Here is a 17,147-nt window from a genome sequence, read left to right as displayed (position 1 = left end):
CCAACCCATAGGGAGCTGAGCGGCAGTCAATGGAGCTCTTTTGCAGAATGGAGAAGACTTGGGCCAAAAGTGAAGGGGCGGTCCGATGTGAAGACATGCAGGGGTGGCAACAGCCGTTTGTGGCAGCTCGTAGCAATGGTGAGGCCCAGCCGTGAGAAGAGAGGTGTCTTGCGCAGGTTTAGCGGATCGCCAGCCTGCCCCTAAAGGTAAGAGGGTCGGGCACAAGAGTGCCCACAAGAGAAGTCGGTACAACAAATTCAGTGCCACTGATGGGGTGGCAGAAGCCCAAGGATATGGAGATACAGGTCACTCAACCAGTTGAGCATCCCGCGAGAGGGTGGCACCCTGGCGCTTGTGAATGGGTATGCAGCCTGCTGCTGGTTCCTGGCAGCGGCATCAGGTGTCTCCACCCATATAGGCGGTGTACTGGGTGAAGACATGGTGAGCAGAGGAGACCATTGGTGTGCCTGAACATTGATAGCCCTCCGGGTCTTAGTTTCAGGAGCGGCCCAGAAGGGCACGCAGCAGGTGGCTGGAACAAGCAGCATGGTCTGGCCCTGCCCTTCCACGAGTTCTGCTCCGGCACACCATTGTGAAGGGGCAGGCCCCAACCTCAGGAGACCAAACGCCTAGAATTGATATGGTGTCCTTATACAAAGTGTAATATAAGTATATAGGGGGCATTACTAGAAGCGTAATTTGCGTGAGATGGTTGCTGTGAGGTGTAATAGGTAGCCTGCCATAGGTCTGCAGACATGCTCAACAGTTACTTCACTCTGGGCAGGAAAGAGTATGGAGCCCAAACATGTACATTAGTCTCAAAATGGAGTTCCCCTTTGGTGTCAAATCCTGTCTGCCTGTAGCATGGCTTTTTTGAATAAGTCAGGATTGTAGTTAATCACCTATAATGTATGTTATCTTTATTGCAGATTGCCTCACAAGGCGTTGTCTCTTCAACTTGCCCGGGGGGTGGCTGGCATATAGTGGTTCGTCCCTGGCCTAGTGGGAAAAGATGTGCACCAGCAGGCCAAGGCAAACATACCCTGGGCTACACCTCACTTGCTGTCCTGCTGCTGCTGAATGGCCTAAATTAGTGTCTTTACACCTTCAGCCAATCATGACTTTTCATTTACAAGTGATCCCACAATCAGAAATAAAATAAAATACTTGTTACGGCCACTGAAAGTTCAAATAAAATTCCATCTAGTTCAAACACTCTAATGAAATTCTGGTGGCGCAAACCCTGAAGCACATCTCAATTAAGGAATACTCTCTTGTATAGACTAACCAGCAAGTTAGAGACTACCTGGCAAAGGGTGGTTTTATGGTAATTAATAGAAAACATACTTATGGTATTAATTGTATTGGAACATATATTAAAAAGTATAATCAAAGTCTATTTCATTCATTCTTTATAAGGAAAGGCTTAGATGCCCCATTCCATGTCGGAGTAGATATGGCAAAAAGACTCAGATTTAAGATCTGACGCATTGCAGATCTGGTGTAATGCTCTAGTGGCTTTGTTTAGAGCACATCCTTCATGTGGTTAAAAAACTATGACCAAATGTAATGGTGCTGGAACATCACGCAGAGTCTGGCACGCTCATTGCTCGGCACGTCGAGTGAATGAGTCAGTTGAATGGGGACAAACCTATATGCTTTGTAATTGTAAAAACCTAAGATATGAATTCTATTCGAGTTGAGAGAAGTTATCAGCTATCTGGTAAGAAACATATATTGATTTTGCCATTTTTATTATTGATTTTTAAAGATGTTGGTTCTCCTGAAGATGAATCTTTGATGGAGCCGAAAAGCATTGAACTACACAGTGTTTGCCCTCCAAAGAGTAAAAGAAAATTAAGTTAAAGAAATTAATGAAAAGATGGATTGCACCTTAAAGATTGCTCGGTGGACTGATTCTGCATTGTTAAAAGAGTACTTCCTATGAGTGCCTACCTTACTGGATAGTCTATACGAGCCATTGCCCCACAAACAGTAATTCCATCTGCTATACTTGAAGAGTGACCCGCTTCCCAGACCTTGCCATCTGGCTGAACATGCAGAACAGCATCACTGAAGAGAGGCACAACCGAAAAATATCAGGAAAAGAGACCTTCCATGGTGGTGGACAATGCCCGAGCAAGCTTTCCTTCCAGCATCCTCCATCCTTGTGAATCCGAAGACTGTAGTAGACTGGAAGAGGAGTTGCACCCTGGTTTGCAGCATGCTCTTCCATGCTACTGGGGTCACTGCCTGTCCACCTGCACTTCCAGGCTTCCGTTTGTCTTCGCCTGCCACAAGCCCTGAATCCCATCTTCTCCACTTGAAGAGGGATACATTCCAGGTCCTTACCATCTGGCCAAAGGGGGGAAAATTGCAGGATTGAAGAGGGGTACTATTGAATATTATCAGGAGAACCATCTTTCCAAGAAGGCAGACAGAGCCTCATCCAGCCATTCTTCTGGCGTCCTCCTTTTTGTGACCCACAGGAAGTGGAAGCAAGCCTTGATGAGCTACAAGGTCAGCCACGTGACCGACTGGTTTGCTGCCCATCAAACCCTTCCTGGATATCCTTTCCCAATGCCACTGCAAGCCCAGTAACCCAGTCTGCTCCCTTTGAAGGGGGTCCCCTTCCGGGCCTTTAACATCTGGCCAAAGGCAAAGAACTTTGGAATGTGATCTGAAGACTGCAGGAAGAATGGGAGATAAGGTGAGTCCTGATTAGCTTCACGCTCACCCACATGACCAGACCTTCCATGCTAATGCATCCCTTTACCAGGACTGGAAGAACTGGCGAGGGGTGGCTTCCTTAAGATCACACTTGTGTATGTGTGTAGGCTTGCCTGCTGTCCATTACCCAAACCCAGGAGGGCATCGCTTCACACAGCACCAGAGAAGTCTTGTAGCTTACCTAGCCTAATAGATGGAGCACAAAGAGTAGGTGATACCTGACACCCCTTAATAAGCAGTAGTCAAGTTCCACTCCTACTTTGTGTCTGTAGATAGTGATTTGTACCCAGAAAATATTTTAATGCCTTGCCTCCAACAAATGTTGGTGTCATCATTAACTTTACATTCCTGTGTGCATGAGGAGCTGTCGAGCACAATTCATATGACCGCTCCATAAAGTACCCACGACAGCTGGGATTCTTCCACAAATATAGTAATTGCTGGTTTGGTGTATCAACCTGCAGATCCTTATTGCCGCTCTTACTCCCAACAGTAATCTTACAAATAGCACAAGTTGCGTTCTATTTACGTAGAGCCCATCAGCTATCAACCTCACATGGAACAGGAAGCTGTCCTATTCCCAACCTCTGGGCTGGTTCTCATCAACCCAGGAGGTGATCCGTCCAAACGACTTGAGCTCCAACAGAATGCCCTGTTGCTGACTGCCCAAGATATAGTTTACAATTGAATCGCATATATAATTAGACTATAAATACAAGTAGATTGTAGAGGTGAAACTAAGCAACCACGCATTGCAGTTTAAGGTTGTTCCTTCGTAAGCAAGATGTTCCAGCTCATGTAATACATATGTTCAGTTTAAATAAGTATTCCCCACATGCAGAGACTCTAATGGCTGGATCCCACAAAAACCACTCTCTGTCAAACTTCCCTGACAACAATCTACACATTCCCCATTCAAGTAGATATCATCAGGCTACCTTCAAGAGCCATTCAAGTAGATATCATCAGGCAACCTTCAAGAGCCATTCAAGTAGATATCATCAGGCTACCTTCAAGAGCCATTGAAGTAGATATCATCAGGCTACCTTCAAGAGCCATTCAAGTAGATATCATCAGGCTACCTTCAAGAGCCATTCAAGTAAATATCATCAGGCTACCTTAAAGAGCCATTGAAGTAGATATCATCAGGCTACCTTCAAGAACCATTCAAGCAGATATCATCAGGCTACCTTCAAGAGCCATTCAAGGAGATGTCATCAAGCTACCTTCTAGAGCCATTCAAGTAGATATCATCAGGCTACCTTCAAGAGCCATTCAAGTAAATATCATCAGGCTACCTTCAAGAGCCATTCAAGTAAATATCATCAGGCTACCTTAAAGAGCCATTCAAGTAGATATCATCAGGCTACCTTCAAGAACCATTCAAGTAAATATCATCAGGCTACCTTCAAGAGCCTGTGTCGTTTTCCCTCTGCCGTGGTCTCCTCATCTGAAGACCATTTCTTCCAATCAAGATAATGCCCATTCCCACTTGCCCCCCTTTGACTGCCTCCGTTGCCCCCTTTGGCTATCAACTTTAAACTACCTTGAAGCCCACTCACAACAAGTTAGAGCATTTTCCCCAGCATGAGTTGTACCTTAATCAATACTCAAAATAGGTAAGATTCACTAAAGGAGCCAGCACAGTCTCGCACAAATAAGATTTGCTTCTTAGATTACTGCGCCTCACCATTTCATTCACCTTTAACCCTTGCCTCTCCCAAAATAGCTCTGATCTCTCCTCTACTTTCACTAACTGTTGTTTGTTGTTGATAATTTTACAAGAAATCAATCTCTGACTGGACCCCAAGGATAATATTGCAGTCCAAAATGTACTCATCACCATGGATAAAATTGGCCTTGACGCATGAGTAGTTAAACCTACTCACAAAGATGGCCATACCCTAGATATTTTCTCCCTCAAAATATCCCTCCTTAATCAAAGACACATCCAAGTCATTTGGTTGGATCACCAACCAATGTTGAGTATATGCACACGCCTGTTGAGAGGCAGATGAATATGTCATCCATAGCTTCTGTCCCTCCCCCCGTTCAATATCACCCAGGTGAGAAATGTTGCTCACTTAGACAACCGTACTGCCCTTATCCCAGGCAGGTGCAGCAGGAAATGTACGCAATCTAAACTGAAGATGGCAAAAATAAATGAGGTGACAATGAAATGATACATGTGCATGGATTAGACGTGAAGCAAATATGCACTCAACATGACGAACACAAACACTAATACAATTGTATGCCACACCGAATCTATGGGGCATATACCTGGTCACTCTAATCGAGAAAAAATCTCTTCAAGATATTTCAATTATTCGGGAAAATTCCACTTTTAGATCAAAATTTCAAAAAACATGAAAAACACATACTCTGTAAGTGTCTTTTAGTAGGTAATTATATTCATCATTCCCACAGTATTCTACAAAAGTTTCAATTTCAAAGTATTCACTAAACACATCAAAAGTGTTTCAAAAGAAAAGAGCAGAAACTTTTCTTATAACAAAAAGCAATCTTTTTATAGAAGATTTCAAAAGGAAATATTTTTCAACAATATTTCACAACATTTGCTAAATATGTACTTTTTATACTGAATTTCAAGAAAATGGGTTTTATTTCCCCACAAAATCACAATCACATGATGTTAGTCCACTACGCGTTTCGGGGTCTTTTATACCCCTTCTTCAGGTGTTGATGTGATGTTTGTAACCATGTTTTCGTGTCCTAAAAGCGAATTTAACCAAAAACAAACATTTATGTCTATGTTGTCTCTAAAGCACAGCAAGCGCCAATGTCCCAAAAAATGAACTTTCAGCCACCAATATGTAAATTTAACTGACCTTGGAGTTAACTAGGATCTCTTTTAGTCTCTTCCGACTACCATCTCACTTTCTGAATGGTATTCCAAAGGTATACCCACATTTTCAGACACCATACAAAAGATGTAATCATAGTGGTGAGTTACTTGACAACCCCCACCTACTAGTCACTCAATCCATCTCTAGATAAATACATCTAAAAAAGGGCCAAAACCCCTTTTCCCAAGCTTACTTGCTTGTAACTTCAATGATGTCCCAAACGCAATGCGATGACGGCAAAAAGGCTGCAACCACAGCCTCCCGTTCCGCGGTGCTCTTTAAATACAATACAAATAGGTCACGTGATCACAATTCTGATCACGTGACTATCTTCCCAACCTAAACCTCCAAAAAAGTGCTTATTAATCGACTTTTTTCACATACGCAACGCGGGAACAGCATGCTGGCTGTTATCACAGCCTCCCGCCCCACGATGCGTTAAAGGTATTTCTGTACATGGTCACATGATTCACCCAAACACTAAGTAATACATGCATTTATACATGAAGAATATTAACATGGCATCCATAAGGCATGGAGAACACTAACATAAGCAATGTAGAAGCTGAATGTGACATAAATATGTGAATATAGCTCACTAACAGAGAATTGCAACAGTAACGGGCAGCCATCTTATCCAAAATGGAAATTGCTACACACTTCGAAGTAAATGAAAGGCCTCAAGGCTTCACGAGAACTCAAAATGCTGAAATCACAGAAAGTAAGATCTGTGCAGAGCCCAGGAAGTAGCTGGTAATCAGAACCAAGGTTAATGTGAAATTAGGGAGGGCCTGAACGTTACAGAAAAGGCACAAGATAATAAGTTCCAGGACAATGAATACTCCCCATCTAATTAAAGTTTGGAAGAGCATAACTGACCATTGTGAGCCAGGGCCGAGCTAACCATAACCTAGGAAGTGCCCTCAATTAATAACTCAAGAGTGTCCTGTGATGAATCCCGCACAGTTATCAATGATCACCAGCCTAAAGTCTCCTCCCTTGTGTCCAGGGGAAGGCAGCCGCTACCTTATCCTGACCCTGGGGGTGCCATTATGAGGGACGATCACATGGAAGCAGGTGGCTGTCAGGGAGATGTGTGGACTTCTGTAAGAGGGTCCCTGTATTCTTCTCTATGTGAAGAGGAACAGACTATAATCCTTGAATATCTGATGGCATGTTGTCATTTGACAAATCATTTCCATGTTAAAACCCAAACCACTTTGTACAAAAGCCCTCCCCAACAGAACAATATTTATCCCTCAGGTATGCATGGTTCAGATTCTACATTTTTTGAAAATAAGAATTTTGACCTGGATATGAGTTCTGAGCAAAACAGCACCACATATAATATTCACATAACCTCTCCTGGTTCTGACAATCTCTATGTCAACCTATATTTAAAACAATGTCACCTTGTAAAGTATAAAACCATTACTATGTGGACTCCCAATTCCTATAAGGCCTGGGGTGCTAGGATGAAGACGAAGAGCAAGGAGTCAATGGGGAGGAAACGTGACATTAAGTAGGACAAGCATTCTAGATGTCTAAGATTGAATCACCTGCATGGGATATTTAAACCCAAAGGTTACCTGCAGCTGTGTGATCGAGGAAGGAAAGTGGAGAGACGCTGCAGAGTGCGTGGAGCAGGAAGCGAGACCGGGGTCAGAGGCAGTTCCCAGGAGAGGAGATGTGACGAGAATAGTGAACAGCTGCCTGTGGCAGGGCAGCAGTGTTCTGGAGCACAGAGAAGCTCTGGTGATGCAAGGGTGCATGGCACACAGCCGGGTCTGAGGAGGAGAGGTCCTGCTGAGATGCATAGATTCTAGCAGCGAGGGCAGCCCACGCCGACGCAAAAACTGAACGGACCGCTGTGCAGACACGGTAGCCAGCCCCGCAAAAGAGGCTCAAAGCAATGGCACGGTTTACTGGTGAGTCAGCCTGAGAGAAAAGGGGTCCCGGGGTGTGCAGAGACATTAATGAGTATATGAAAAATACTTTTGAGTTATAAAAATAATAAAGAGTAGGCAAACATGGTACAATTCTCCTGGCATGAGATTTCAGTCGGGGAAACCTGGAAACAGCATTGCCATAAGCCAAAATACTTTGGGAGTGAAATAAAGAGGCAAACACAGTACAATTCTCCTGACATGAGATGTCAGTTGGGGGAAACTTGGAAACCCCATTGCCATAAATCAAGAGACATTGTAAGAGAAATAAGAAGGCAAGAGTTGTGCAGTTCTCCTGACATGAGATGTCAATGGGGAAAATCTAGGACAACCATTACCAAGAGCCAAGAGAGATTGAAACAAAGGTTGACAGACAGAGCTTATATATGTGATCTCTGCATGGGGGATACTGGTACAAGTAAACACTTAAGTCAACAAGTTGAGTTATTGAAGAAGTATGATTATGTGATACCTAAAGTGGAAGGAAGATTGCAGAAATACCTGATAAGAGTATTACGTAGTGATCCTTTTTGGAAAGTAATACCTGGCAGGAGAGTATACAAGGGGATCTACATGAGTCAAACAGGAGATATTCCAGGCAGGAGAGTACACCAGGATATCAAGAGTTTTTCTGTTCAAGAAGTTGAGAAATTCCTGGCAGGGTAGTATACCAGGAAAGGAACAAATCTGTAAAGGAGATACATAATTAGGGTTTCCTGTTTTAAGGGTTTATTTTTTTTTTTACTTGTGGGGGTGTTTTTTTAGTGTTTTCAAAAATGTCTGAATCTGTGTTTATCAGTGTTTTCCCATTTGCCCCTTTCAAAAAATCACGGACAACTGTTTTTTTCAGGTGTAAACACAGAAATGTTCTTTTATTGCTTCATTGCGTGCATATGTAGGGTGATCTCTCAGTGCAAGATGTTCTAAACAATTTCATGTTAATCCAGTAACCTGTTGCATTCCTACAAGTCAAAATGATTGTAATAAATCATACAATATTTCTTCAAGGACTCTTTGCCCATCCGTGCCCTTTCTTTTCTTCCCATAAAGAGTTTTATTTGAGAAAACAACCTTTCCACATTGGCACTGGACACGGGCAGGGCCAAAATATCTAACACACAAGCTGATAAATCTGGCCACTGTTGGCACTTTCCCACCCAATACTCTTGCACCCGAAGCTGCAGATTCTCAGGCACAGGCTCTGCCAAATAGGCATTAGACTGGCCGCACACAGTCTCAGTGTCTTTAAAATGGTTAAAAATAAATGCATACTTTTCAAAGTTTTGACTAAATTATTTTTTGCGGGAGGGATCTAGTACTTGCATGGCATACCACAAAGAGGCTTCACTCACTTTGAATGATATGGTGGATGATGGGATGGTTCAACACAACATTGCTTGCCATTTGTCATGCATTGTTTCGTAGAATATCCTAAACTTCTCCTCAACAGTCCTTTGTTTTCCAAGTGGCAGACATTCCAAAAGTGCACGTTACTGGACCAAAGTCACTGAAAGTGTCACCCTGCTTTCTTTCAAATAAAAGTTTGACCTCCACACCAATGACATTGTACTTTTGGTAAACATATGTGTTTTTGGATTCCAGCCTCTTCATTATATCAACGACAGTGGTCATGTTCTCTTGCAAAAATCTGAGAACACAGTAGACTATACTTTTATTCACCTCAGTATCAATGTGCGCCCTCAGATCCTCACATTTCTTGCATGAGGCATCATCATTAAGGAGGAAATTGGTAAAAAGTCGCCACATCAATAGTATGGTATTCACTGCCTCTAATACAGAGAACCACTGACTAAAGGAGACAGTTGGGATAACCTTTTCTTTCATGCCATACAAAGTGTAAAATGATAGGTATTTGCGTTTCAGTTCACGTGCTTATCTAAATAGAGCACCAAAATGGACCACAAAGTCAACTACACCCGTAACCAAATCTGAGGACTTTAAGGCTGCTTTTAAAACTCCATCAAGTAAGTGGCAGGGGTCTCGCATGGGGAAGGCCTTGAAATCGGCATTGCCGTTGGAGAGATCATCACATAACATTTTCATATAATTGGCCGAATCACTACAAATGCACACTACATCTCTCCAGTCCTTCCCAAACTTGCTGGGGACTTTCTGGAGTAATGCCGCTACTGAAACTGCATTGCAAGTTTCAACCACCTCTAAATCTGCCATGATACTACGGCGTGCCTGTCCACTTTTTGGGTCACAAAATGTGAAGAGGACTGCCACTGCTGGATCACCATGCATCTCGGGATTTTCATCTACAGTGATTGAAATGTTTACATCGCCTTGGACTAACTCTCTGAAGTGGCCAATGTCTGTCATAAAAACCTCAGGTAGGTATTTCTCGCACATTTGCGTGAATCGGGGTAATGTTGTGGCTGCTGGGGCACATCTGCGGAAAAGATTACCAATCGGGCAATATCTGGCTGGTGCAAACTGGTTCCTGCCTGCACTAAGGCACGCACAAATTGATGTGCCATATCTTTTTCCTCATCGCATTTTCTTTTAAAACGCGTCAGTGTCTCTGTAAGGGACATTTGGCACAGACCACTCTCAAATTTTGGTGAATCTTTCAACCTTAAGGGGGTCTTTGAAGAAACGTGCTCAGGGATTCGGCTTGAAGTCTTTCCATTAACTAATAGAATTGTTACTCTGCAAGCCTTGCAAATTAACAATTGTTTTCCGTTGTTTTCCTCTACTGTAAAATCTTTGTGTTCCCAGGCGTAATCTTCAGCGGTCTTGCTTTTGCCGGGCATTGCTGGATGTCAGAGAAGCCTATTGTAACCATTACAAGAGGAGACTACTTACACTTAGCAGAAGCATGACATTAACTGTGTCCTTCTAATTCAGTCTCAGGACCTTCCCCTGCAACATGTGGTCTTCAAGTCACATTCTCTCACCGCATTGTCAAGGACCTATGCCCTGCGCTCTTAATTTTTGCAGGTGTTTTTGTACCAAAAGTGTATTGCTTTCCCTGTGATTTCTATAAATAATTAAATACAATGAATTAAAAAAAATCATTTGACCTCAGCTACCTACATAATGTCACGTAGTGGTGACACGTGACACCACTAATTAAGCAATATGACCCGAGCGGTGGGGGCATTACCGGCTCAGGTAATGCCCCGGGGCCCATAGTTATAGGCCCGAGCGACCAAGAAAATGAAAACGACCAAGAAAATGGCCGCCGGGAAAGGGAAAACGGGAGTCCGTTTTCTCTTTCCATGGCGGCCTTCGGGAGCGGATGCGCTGGGAACACAAGTGTTCCCAGCGCATCCGCTCCCGAAAAAAAAAGAAGCAGAAGGTAAGTGGGGTTGGGAGGGCGGGAGGGAGGGGAGGGGAGGGCAGGGGAGGGGAAGAGGGGGATAAAAAAAATAAAAATAAACATACCTTCGTCCCTGCCAGGGGACGATGGAAGCCTCCAGCTGTGTGGAGGCGCGGAGTCTCCACACTGCTGGAGGCTTCCATCGTCCCCTGGCAGGGACGCAGGAGCAAGAGGGCAAGTGGGGTGGGGTAGGGAGGAGGGAGGGAAGGGAAAAAAAAAAGAAAAGCTTACCCGAGTCCCCAGCGGGGGGCGGAGGCAGCCTCTCAGCCGTGGGGAGGCTCGGAGCGGGGATGGCCTTGCTTCGAGCCTCCTCATTGGCTGAGGGGCTGCCACGCCCCCCCGCCGAGGACAAGGCAGCTGGAGTCCCGGCTGAGAATCGAACGATTCTCGGCCGGGTAAGGACCCGGCGAGAGCCAATCAGAATGCATGTTGCATTCTGCTTGACTCTCGCCGGGTACTAATGTTCGCTATTTGGCTGCTGTCTTTTATGGCTAGAGAAGAGCTGCCATGCAGTAATGTAGATGACAGCGAAAGATATCACAACACAACAGTAAGTGCTTGGTCAAATGAACATGGCTGGGCAAACTTGTGTGTAAACATACCTTCGGTGAATTCAGGTGTCTACTGTTCGGCTTCTTCGGTCCAGTGACTACTATTCTGATTGATTGATGGTGCCAACCTTCTCAAATCCAGTTTTGTTTGCTGCAAGGGAAAAAACATATTAACATAAGACTGGCAGGTTGTAAAGAGTCACAGTATAGCAAACTGTCTACATGTCTGAACATGGTCTCCCCTGGATGGGTACAGCTCGCTCACATCACCCAGTGTGAGAGTCTTTGCCCCGTAGCGAAAATCAAAAGCTGCCATACATTAATAAATGCGCAGTGAATAAACATACCTTAAAGTGAAATATAGTTTCATTGACATGTGCCCTTACACATGGGGATTGAGTCAGTAGTGGTGCTGCATGCATTAAGTGGGAGATGGAGAGGGAGTTCCAGGGAAGGGCCACACTGTCTAAGGAGACAGCAAACAAGAGCTTGGAACACAACAAAGGACCCATCTGGAAATCCTCTCTGAAATTAAATAACGTCTGTGTTGCAGGATGTGAGGAGCTTGAATGCAAAGCAGCCAATACCTGGTGGTCACGTCCATGAGGGGACTGAGATGCACATGCCTGGATGTCATTCAGAATTTGTGAGTGGTAAGCCATAGAAAGCCGAAAAAAGCAAATAAAAATGTGACTGTATAAGCTTGAGGAATGTAATCCTAAAGTGTGCCACAATGCAGATTCAAACTCCTCTGTCATAACATAACATAAGACTGGCAGGTTGTAAAGAGTCACAGTATAGCAAACTGTCTACATGTCTGAACATGGTCTCCCCTGGATGGGTACAGCTCGCTCACATCACCCAGTGTGAGAGTCTTTGCCCCGTAGCGAAAATCAAAAGCTGCCATACATTAATAAATGCGCAGTGAATAAACATACCTTAAAGTGAAATATAGTTTCATTGACATGTGCCCTTACACATGGGGATTGAGTCAGTAGTGGTGCTGCATGCATTAAGTGGGAGATGGAGAGGGAGTTCCAGGGAAGGGCCACACTGTCTAAGGAGACAGCAAACAAGAGCTTGGAACACAACAAAGGACCCATCTGGAAATCCTCTCTGAAATTAAATAACGTCTGTGTTGCAGGATGTGAGGAGCTTGAATGCAAAGCAGCCAATACCTGGTGGTCACGTCCATGAGGGGACTGAGATGCACATGCCTGGATGTCATTCAGAATTTGTGAGTGGTAAGCCATAGAAAGCCGAAAAAAGCAAATAAAAATGTGACTGTATAAGCTTGAGGAATGTAATCCTAAAGTGTGCCACAATGCAGATTCAAACTCCTCTGTCGCAGTTAGCGTGTATAAATAAACCATGCCCTGTGCAAGTGATGTCACATGGGGACTCTTGGCTCATTGGTTGGTGGTAGGGAGATAACATTTTAGAATTAGGCTTGCTGCATCTCGAAAATACCCCACAGTCCGGGAGCCACTTGTAGCATCTACTTCAGAAAAGCACTGCTTCACCTTCTACCCCAACAGAATCGACCAGACCCCCCTCCCCTGCCCCTGTCTGCCTTGGAAGCCCTCACCTCATCCTCTTCCCGAAAGTGTGAAAACATAAAAATTGATATGAGGCTGGGAAGCCCAAAGGAAACACACCAACACAGGTTACAAAGGACATACAAAGTGCTTTATTTAAAAGCTACAACAGTTACCAAAGTCAATTGACAAACGGATAGCTATTCGGCTCTCAGAGTAAGGTAACGAACTTCAACGAGGGTTCGATGCATTAGTAGAGAGACCGTACATTGGAATACTTGGGCTTTTATATCCTTTATCCAGCCCTTGGCCAACCCCCTCGCGGGTTAACCATTCTTGGGACCAGGCCTTGGGTTCCTTGCCAGGTCAATCCCATAATGTATGCATTTTGATCAGTTCCGCTGATACAGTTGTTCATTTACACATAGATCAGGGATAGGGCAAGGTCTCAGTTCGTGACCCCGACAAGTGGCCTGCAGGCATATTAATTATTTTGTGTGTGTGGAGGTCACAACGGCCAGAATCTCACTCAGAATGTCATTCGGCATCCATTTTGATGTTCAGGGTGACTTCCACATTACAAGAGAACCTAAAATGGCGGCTAAATCCAAGATGGCGACTTACATAGTTTTTCGTTAAGGTCAAAACCTTGCCGCGGAGTCTATTTACATGATATTTTAGACAACTTGGCGTAGGCCAATACACATTAAAATACTGCGATAGGAGGCATAATATTATTTCAATTCCAACAAAAGAATCCACCAGCTTGATCCTCAACTACAAATCCAGTCCACCTTGCTTACCCCGGTCTAGGAGGAGGAAGCCTGCACTGCCCTCTAGCCCAGAGAAACCTTCTGACTCATACCAGGCTCAGATAAAGCCTAACAAGGCCCCTGAAGAGATGTGTGCCCCCTCCCTGCCTTAAGGTCCCCACTTAATTATTGTTGGTCTCCAACAACAAAGTAGCCTCCTAGGTGGCCCACCTCATGCAATTGCCCCAAAGAAATCGCCATTGTCACCTGCCTTAACCATCGGCAACAAAAAAAAGACCAATGTATGCCATGTTCCAAGGTTAAGAACCCACATCATAATTCCCCCAACCTTGAGATGCCATCTACCCCTGAAAACCATTTACACCACTTCCTACCCTGCACATTCCTCTCTCCAGACAGCCCACCAACGTAGTACCCTGCCCCCAACAAACTACTCAAGGATTTTGCTTCCTTCCCATGCAATCTACAGGCCGCCTCCTCTGACTGCCTCAAGTAATGTACCCTGCTCTGCCCCAGAGAATCCATTGCCACTGTCTTTCCTAGGGAGGGAGGGGGGGCACAAAAGGTGACATCTTCTCTCTCCTGTTGACTACACCAGCCTCACTGTGGTCCCAGGGAAACTGCCACCCTCCTCATTGGACCCCGACTCTACCAGAATGCTGCTTGGTGACAGATAAATATAATTGGGTTTTTCTATAACACGCTTAATACCGGACCAGTTTCTAAACACGAGCCCCGAATTTGAACCCATGTTGCTCTGCGTTATTTTGCTTCCAAGACAAACGCGTTGCCCCTGAGCTGTCCTCCCAGCCCAGTCGTTCTCCTCCTACACCACGGAGGATCCACTTCCTGAGCCACAGCGAATGTATCGACCTCATCCTCGGAGAAACCCCCAGCCTTGTAGGCTTACCCACAGAAACTAACAGCTGTATCTCTTGTCCCCCAAAAAAACTCATACCTGCCTCATGCCATTTCTGAAAAAAGTCAGGTCTCACCTCTGGGCACAAGAGTTTGCCGGGGCACATCCCCGGCCTTGCCCCATCATCTACCTCTTTGAAGAAAACTCCTGCGTCACTGTCCCAGGCCAACCACTTGAGTTAATATCAGGGGGAAATCACACCCCCACCGCCCCACCCACCTATTGCTGGGAACCTGAGCAGATATACAGAGGGGGTGTCCTGTGTATGACTGCAGAGCCACTGCCCAGTGGGCTGAACCCCTAAGTTTATAGCGTGATGCAAACTTCATGTGTGTTCATGACATTGTGACCCATTGGGCTTTTTGCGTCTACATTGGTTTTGCTCGTTTTTCAGGGAACAGGCAAAACAGGTGTATAGAAAAATGGGATAAAGGGTATGGGTCAAATAAAAATATTAAGGTGGTTGGCCCCCTTATTTAAAGACGTAAACACTGCAGATATAAAGTATGGGAACCGCTTGTATGCAAGAAAGGCAAAAACACTTAAATCTAGGGGGTCAAAAGTCACCCCGAAATAGCAGTTGGTGTCAAGATAACCAGGCCCGAGTCCTTTGAAGTTACAAACAGGATCTTATCAGCGCCCAGAATCCCAGATCCCCCATAAACCACTTTAAACAAGAACCTCTGCCGCCCTTTAACAGAAAAGCCTTTGGTCTAGCAACTGCTGCAGAACCCAACGGCCCCGCACCCAAATACAAATGGCATTTTCCACCAGCCCCCCCCCAATCACACTCCTCACTCACCTGGGCCACAGAGCCTGCTGTAGTGGTAGGGGTTGGAGCAAGCGCTGCCCTCCAACCCCCCCGAATTTCTGACAGCCCCATAGGGCCTTCACGCACACAGGAAAAGGGCACTCACATGTTCAAGGGAATAGGGCACTCGCAAACGGCAAAAGGGCACACATGCACGTGTTAAGAGAGCACTCAAATGCACATGGGCAATGGCATTCACATGCAGATGGGAAAGGGGCACTCACATGCACACGGGAAAAGGCACACACTCACATGCCTACGGGAAAAGGGTACTTACACGTGCATTGGAATATATCACTCAGGTGCACACGGCAAAGAGGCACACATGCAAATGGTAATAGAGAACTCACATGCACACGAGAAACACCCGGGGAAATGGCACTCACATGCCCACGGGAAAGGGCACTCACATGCCCACGGAAAGAGCACTCATGTGGGAATAGAGCACCGACAGGCACGTGCATAGTAAGGTGGTCTTATAGAGGAGCTATGCAGACACAGTGACAAAGGGCAGGCACAGCGTGGGCCATCGACAGGCTCCAACATGGCACAGACCATCATCTGGAGGGCACAGAGAGGCCCATATTTGGATGATATCAATAGGGGCTTGGAGGGCAGGGAACACACAATCCCAAGGGCACTCGCATACACATATGCAAAGCCTGGTGGGTAAGGCACACAGACACGGGCACGCAAAAGCGTCTCAAGGCACAGGCGGGCATATGGAACACAAGCACACAGAGGGCATGGGCAGACCCGGGGTCTGGAACTGCCAAATTGTTCTCCTTGGGTGCCCCTTGCCAGCCAGCGTGGTCTTATCTCAGAAAGGCATTATGGCAGCTGGGCTCAGGGGCACGGGTTGTGCCAGTTCCGAGCTCGCTAGAAATGGCCCAGGAGTCCTTGTGTTTAAAATGTGTGTAAATCAAACCCCCACCACGTCAGCATCACACACAAACATACATGCAACTTACCTTACAATGGGTCCAACACGTCCAGCTGAGAAAAAGTGAAGGAAACACTGGAAAATACCATTCAGCAGGTTCAGGGAGCAGAGAATGGCTCGAACAAGTGATGCTGCTTATATGGGGCGAGATTTCACGGGCAAACATGTGCATGCAGCATAACTACCCATGCAGGCCTCAGAGGTCATGACTTGTGGGGGTACACTAGCCCTCCCCGACAGAGATGCACACTCCATCAACAGGAGCATGCCCCCTGCAGCCCTGCTAATGTTTCCCTCCCAAGAACAATGCCAAAGCTGGGAGAGGCACACAGAGCTTAACGCTCAACTGAAACCAGAGTTTTCCTGATTGTCCAGCATTGCAGTTTGCAATGCGAGGTCCTTATGACTAGGCAGTCAAATCAGCATTTGGCCACAAGGTGGCAATATGGGATAATAAATTATCATTGCAGCGTTAGTAGCAATGTCAGTTCCAATAGAGAATGCTTTAACAGAGCTGCTAGGATAGCTCACTGGCAATGTGTGTGTTTTGGAAACAAGACACCATGGTTTTGAATCCCACTCCTCCCCCTTAACGGGGGTCAGATAAAACCCCACACCCTAAACATAATCACTGAGAAAAGCGCTCTATGAAAGAGACATTTTTTCTGGCCATTCTAAGAAAAGTGTTCTATGAAAGTGATGTTTGTTTTTGTCATC

The 17,147-nt window shown here is 45.4% G+C and overlaps 1 protein-coding gene across 1 annotated transcript in view; it reads right to left on the bottom strand.

Annotated features, from left to right (window-relative positions):
* Positions 1-16,788, bottom strand: part of LOC138473585 (lipocalin-15-like) — a 248,165-nt gene extending 231,377 nt beyond the window's left edge. Inside the window, exons 1-2 of the mRNA XM_069612156.1 lie at positions 16,459-16,788; positions 11,498-11,597 (exon numbers count right to left, since the gene is read on the bottom strand). The gene's annotated coding sequence lies outside the window, so the exon portion shown is untranslated. The remainder of the gene's footprint in view (positions 1-11,497; positions 11,598-16,458) is intronic.
* Between the last annotated feature and the right edge of the window lie 359 nt (positions 16,789-17,147).

This window comes from Ambystoma mexicanum, chromosome 8 (assembly GCF_040938575.1).
Source record: "Ambystoma mexicanum isolate Mex_15411 chromosome 8, UKY_AmexF1_1, whole genome shotgun sequence".
In the NCBI taxonomy this organism is placed as follows: domain Eukaryota; kingdom Metazoa; phylum Chordata; class Amphibia; order Caudata; family Ambystomatidae; genus Ambystoma; species Ambystoma mexicanum.
The sequence above is the reverse complement of the archived record's forward strand: the minus strand, read 5'-3'. Positions and strand labels throughout refer to the sequence as shown.